The sequence below is a fragment of the Hoplias malabaricus genome, chromosome 10 (assembly GCF_029633855.1).
Source record: "Hoplias malabaricus isolate fHopMal1 chromosome 10, fHopMal1.hap1, whole genome shotgun sequence".
NCBI lineage: Eukaryota > Metazoa > Chordata > Actinopteri > Characiformes > Erythrinidae > Hoplias > Hoplias malabaricus.
The window spans coordinates 15,007,316-15,014,330 of NC_089809.1; positions in this window are offsets into that span (position 1 = coordinate 15,007,316).

A 7,015-nucleotide genomic window follows, 5' to 3' on the forward strand; every position below is an offset into this window, starting at 1 on the left:
GAGCGCGTTGTAGTGCATATTTATTCAATGACATGTACACACAACAGTATATATTTGATCACTTATTGTTTTTACATTTTAGGGGAAGCTGAGCTTCCCTTGCAGTCTTAGAGCAATCGCCACTGGTTGTATATAGTGTGTGTGGGTCAGTTGTGTGTAAAATGTGAGGGTTATTAGTGGTATGTATGAATGTCTGGGTTGGGTGGTGTGTGGGTTCTCTGTGGTGCATACTAGTATGTGAATTTGTGGTTTGTGCTAGTGCTTGTGTGGGTTATGTGTGGTGTGCGAGTGTCTGTGTGGATTGTGTGTATTGTGTGCGAGTAACTGTTGGTGGATTGTGTGTGGTGTGTGTGAGTAACTGTGTTGGTGGTGCGCGAGTGTCTCTGGATTGTGTGTGGTGCACGCAAGTAACTGTGTTGGTGGTGTTCAAGTTTTTGAGTTGGTGGTGTGTGTGAGGTGTGTGCAAGTGGTATGCAATGTCTGCGAGTGTGTTTGGGTTGTGTGTAGTGCATTTAGGTTGTGTGTAGTGCATTTAGGTTGTGTGTAGTGCAACACCGTGGTAAACATGTCCCTATCCCAACTCTTTTGGAACATGTTGCAGGCCTCAAATTCAAAAGGAGTGAATATTTGCAAAAAAACAATAAAGTTTATCTGTTTGAACATTAAATATCTTTGTAGTGTATTCAAATGAACGTAGGTTGAAAAGGATTTGCAAATCATCGTATTCTGTTTTATTTATGTTTTACACAACCTCCCAACATCATTGGAATTGGAGTTGTATGTAAGGTGTGTGTGTAGTGGGGTGGAGGGCAGTTAACTGTTGGTGTGTCTGAGTGAGTGTGTAATGCTGGTTATTTTTAATAGTAATAAAAAAATGTGCTTACATTTTCCATTTTAACTTTAAATGGGTTGTGAATGTCACTGTGGTCTGAGAGGAATTTCAGGAGATCGATGTTGATTTAGGCCATGTTCAGGGTTCATCCCTAGAAGACTTCTAAAGAAATTAGGAGGAAAATTATTTTTGATTATTTATAGTTCATATAGTACAGATTTTTTTCAGAATAAGCGACAAAAACTTAGAAAATATATACCCAGCAATGGTGAATTCATTATTCTAAGATAAAGATTAAGAGCAGATTTTAATGTAAAACATTAATTCATTCATTCATTATCTGTAACCGCTTATCCAATTCAGTCGCGGTGGGCCCAGAGCCTACCTGGAATCATTGGGCGCAAAGCGGGAATACACCCTGGAGGGGCGCCAGTCCTTCACAGGGCACACAGACACACACACACACACATTCACTCACACACTCACACCTACGGACACTTTTGAGTCACCAATCCACCTGCAACGTGTGTTTTTGGACTGTGGGAGGAAACCGGAGCTAATGTAAAACAATACTAATAAAATGTGGAGAGTAGGAGAGATTAGGGCACAAACATCTATTATCTATTATTTATCTATTAACCATATTTAAGTAAAATGTGCTTTTAGAAGTGCTCTTAACCAATGTACTGTAAAGCAATACCATCTGCAAAGTTTGGATTAATGGATTAAAGTCTTCACAGAGATGAGATTTAGAAATAAAACCTTATATAATAATATAATAATAAAATAAAATAATCTGACCATGTTAAAACACATGAAATGGTCATCAGAACTTGTGGGAGTGATCTATATTGTACTACAGAGCACTTCCATCAAGAAAATGAACCAATCATCTGTGATATTATAAATATAAAACATATAAATATGCATGCACACTACACAAAAAAAAAAATACATTGTGGTTAATTTAGTAGATAGTTTTACTTTTCATATATTCCTAAAATCATTTAAAAAAATATATCCCATTGTAAAATTATCTGCACAAGACAGACGTTTATAGTGTACTCACAAACAACAATGACACAAGGTGTGCTGGGCAGCTCTTTGTGGCCATCCTGGCAAAGAAACAGAAGTTGTCCCAAGTTCTGCATTATTGTTCAAATTTTATCTAATACAAAAATGAGTTAGTTATCTTAATGAAATAAAATACATTAAACATGCATATTATGTGGTGCATCAAGTATCTAATCAAATGTGGTGCACAGTATATTAACACCTTAATGAATTTATTAAATTCTGAATTGTTATTGATGTCAGGTGAGCTCTGGCTGGACTTAAGACCCTGAACAGAATAAAGCGGTTACAGAAGATGAATGAATGAACAGAATGGTTTGTTTTAGTATATATGTTCAAATATTATTGAACATACTTTGGCATAACAGCCGTGACCTTGAGGTTAGAGAGGCGAGCTTGGGACCGCAGGTTTGGTTTAATATTGGGTTCCGGCAAGGAAAAATTAATTCATGGCTGAAGTGGGACCTGCTGCCAGTAGCTCACTCACTATAGATTAGGTGTACAAATAAGTTTTGGGTGATCTGGCAACCCGTTTGGCTGTTTCTGTACCCGTTTGGAAGCTGTTTTGATCGCTCGGGTTTTCCTTTTTACTCGTTTCCACTGTTATTTCTATATTTATATCTGTTTTTATAACCTACTAACCATCCATAGATCTATCTTTTAGATTGTCTTCGCAGGAATATTCATTACAGAGGCACTAAAACTGCCACCGGACCCTGGAGTAACGTTCTTGGTGTAAGTTACTAAAATCAACTAAAAGCGGTAAGTACCTACAATTCCATGGCTACTACTGGCTGTTTTGCCTGCTCAGAGTATGGCATGTTTAGTTTAACCCCCTTTTCCACCTCTAGCAATAAAGATAGTGGTTGTGTTTGTACTAAGTGTCAGCTAGTTAGCTCTCTGGTGGATAAAGTGGACCAGTTAGAAGTGCGCATCCGGAGCTTATTATTGTTAAGGGATAAACAGCGAGATTCAGTGTTAGCAACTCCAGGTGCCTTAGGGAGAGTTAGCACCCCCACGACTCCGGCGTTAGAGCCCTCACAGCGGGGTGAATGGGTGACGTCTCGGCATCATAGCCGGAAAGCTAAGGCTGATGCTAACGCTGAGGCCAAAGCTAGCCCACCGGGACACCACGCTCCTCCGATTCGCGTGTCAAACAGGTTTGCCCTGCTCAGCGAAGCACCCGCTGAGGAGCCTGTTAAGAGTGCTCTGGTTATAGGTGACTCTATTGTTCGACACGTGAAATTAGCTACTCCTTTAGGGGCGCAAGCAGTAACAGTTAGCTGTTTATCGGGAGCCAGAGCGCCGGATATTTGTGGCAACCTTAGACTGTTAGCTAATAGGAGATATTCGAGGGTAGTCATTCATGTAGGGGCCAATGATATTCGTCTGCGGTAGTCTGAGGTAACTAAGGGTAATATTACAGAGGTGATTAAACTGGCCCAGACGATGTCCTATGCCGTAATCTGCTCTGGCCCCATACCAATGCGGCGTGGCAACGAAGCTTACAGCAGACTTTTTTTTAGGGCAAGCCTGGTCTTATAGGTAGGGATGGTATCCACCCCACGCGGGAGGGTGCTGCCTTACTTTCTTGCAGCATAGCACATAGTCTTTTAGTTAGTCAGCAGAGTAGTGTAGATAACTGCTGACAATCCAGAGCCGGGACCAGGCCGCAGACAGACAGGCTAAACCGACCGTCTGCGAACTGTCTTGAGGCGTCACCCAGGTTCAACTGTATTGAGACTGTGTCTTTCCCCCGAACTAAATGTAAAAGTAGAAAAACAAAATCAGCCTGTTTCAGCAACCTAATCAATATTAAATCATACACAACACCTAGCAGCAACACCTCAGAACTAAAATTGGGTTACTCAACATAAGATCACTAAACTCAAAAGCACTCATCGTAAATGATATTATAAGTGATCATAAATTCAATGGTTTTCTGTCTCACGGAAACATGGGTTAGACCAAAGGAATATTTAGCACTAAATGAAGCCACCCCCCTAGGCTATAATTATGCACATAGCCCAAGAATATCAGGCAAAGGAGGTGGAGTATGTGTAATTTACCAAAATACCCTAGAAATTAGTCTTAAACAATGTGACACCTTCTCTTCTTTTGAGGTTCTCTCCACTATTATTACAAATTCGGTCACAAAAAAGGACGCATTTTTATTATGCAACATTTACAGACCACCAGGGCCTTACTTAGAATTTCTGAAAGAATTCAGCGATTTTGCTACAAACCTAGCGGTGTGCAATCATAAAGTTATAATTGTAGGAGATTTCAATATCCATTTTGAGAAGGAAAGTGACCCACTAAAAAAGGCATTTACCTCAATCTTAGACTCTATTGGTATTACTCAAAATGTAACAGGGCCTACACACTACTGCAGCCACACTTTAGACTTAGTTCTGACACTAGGTCTTAACATTGACAAAATTAATATCTTACCGCAATCCTCAGCAATCTCCGATCATTACTTAATTTCATATGAGCTACGTTTTAGCCATAATATATGTAGGAACCCTCGCTATTCTACAAGGCGTATAATAAAACCATCTACCGCCCTACAATTTATAGAAAACCTACTAGAACTATCGACCCCAGTTCCAACTCCATCAGACCCAATGGACCTAGATGTACTAACTGATTACCTAGAAAATACCTGTCGATCTACTTTAGAAAAGGTAGCACCACTTAAACATAAAAGTATAAGACCGAAAAAGCTCGCACCATGGTATAATGATAAGACCCGTACTTTAAAACAAACATTACGAAAACTAGAACGGAAATGGCGATCAACCAAGCTTGAAGTGTTCCATTCTGCCTGGAAGGACAGCCTTATAGAGTATAGAAATGCCCTCACTAAAGCTCGCTCAGCATATCTGGCCTCGCTGATCTCCAATAATAAAAATAATCCGAGAGCACTGTTTAGTGTGTTTTCTAGAATTACAAAAAATCAAGCAGGTTCTGAACAACTAATTCCAGCAACTCTCACCAGTAAAGATTTTATGGACTTTTTTAATAATAAAATTCAGAATATTAGACAACAAACTCAAGCCACAGGATCAAATCCATCCTGGCTGCCACCCGATGTGAATGATATAAAACATAATATAACTGTAAAAGGAAGACTTGAAACCTTTTACCCACTCCCACAATTAGAACTAGAGAAGATTATCACCTCCGCAAACTGTACAACTTGCACACTTGATGCAATTCCCATAAAGTTGCTCAAAGAAGTACTACCAGTTATTATTGATCCTCTTTTAACTATAGTAAACTCATCCCTTAGTCTGGGCCATGTACCCAAAGCTTTTAAACTAGCAGTTATTAAACCTATGATCAAGAAACCAAATCTTGATGCTTGTACACTGTCTAATTACAGGCCTATTTCTAATTTGCCATTTCTGTCCAAGATCTTAGAAAGAGCTGTGGCCCAACAACTTAGTTCATATCTACATAAGAATCATATATATGAAAAATTCCAATCTGGATTCAGGCAACATCATAGTACAGAGACAGCACTAGTCAAGATAACAAATGATCTTCTTCTTGCCTCTGATCAAGGCCACGTATCCCTGTTGGTGCTTCTTGACCTAAGCGCAGCCTTCGATACAATAGACCACAATATTCTCATAGAAAGGTTAGAAAACATGGTTGGAATCACAGGGACAGCCCTATTATGGTTCAAATCTTACTTAACGGAACGTTATCAATTCGTAAAAGTAAACAATCTAAATTCAAATTATTCTAAAGTAAGATTTGGAATTCCACAAGGCTATATTTTAGGACCATTATTATTTACATTATACATGTTACCGCTAGGCACAGTTATAAGAAACCATGACATTAACTTTCACTGTTACGCAGACGACACACAATTGTATATTTCAGCCAAGCCTGATGACAAACACAGATTAAAGAAAATAGAGGACTGTGTAAAAGACGTGAAAGGCTGGATGTTGCGTAACTTCCTCCTTCTAAACAGCAACAAAACAGAGGTCCTGCTTTTGGGTCCAAAGTGGCAAGAAATAAATTATCAGACTTAATTTTAAATCTCGCTGACTCTCCAGTTAAACCTGGTTCAGCAGCAAAAAATCTTGGTTTCATAATTGACCCGGATTTATCATTTGATCAATACATAGGTAGTATCACTAGGACAGCTTTTTTACATCTTCGCAATATTGCTAAGATTAGAAATGCCTTATCCCTTCAGGACGCAGAAACATTAGTACATGCCTTTATTACTTCAAGGCTTGACTACTGTAACGCACTACTGTCAGGATGCACCAGCAGCAATTTAAGAAAACTTCAACTAGTTCAAAATGCTGCAGCTAGGGTCCTCACTAAAACTAGAAAATTTGAACATATCAGCCCTGTTTTATCATCACTTCATTGGCTGCCTGTTAAATTCCGCATTGACTACAAAATTTTGTTATTAACATATAAAGCTCTACATGGGCTTGCTCCTGAATATCTTCAAGATACAATTTCCTATTATGAGCCTCCACGTTCACTCAGATCACAGAATACTGGATTTTTAAGTGTTCCCAGAATTCAGAAGGCCTCAGCTGGGGGAAGAGCCTTTTCTTATAAAGCCCCCAAACTCTGGAATGATCTTCCAGAAAATGTTCGGGACTCAGACACAGTCGCAATCTTCAAATCTAGGCTAAAAACACATTTGTTTAGTTTATCTTTTGGTAGCTAATGCTCCCCCATAGATAAAGGCGGCAGATCCGGGGGGTCCATGGACACAGGGAATTATAGTAAACTGAGACGCTGGTGCTGTCGTCCCGCCGCTTCTCGCGATCACTCAGGTTTGTTGACGGTGGAGCGGAGGGATGCCAGTGTTTCAGGATGCTCCCGTGTCTGTGTGTCCTCCTGGTTCTCTCCTTTTAGTTAAAGCTGTCATAGTCAGATCTGCCGGAGTCATTAGCCACACTCTGGAAATTTTCATATTTTCTACTTTACAAACACAAAACAGTTCAAAACTAATTCCATCCCTTTACATCTTTCCGAGTAAACAACTGCCCACCTGTCTGTCTGGACACTGATGGATGACTGTCGAGACCCTCCTCCACGCTTCAGACCAGCTGCCCACGC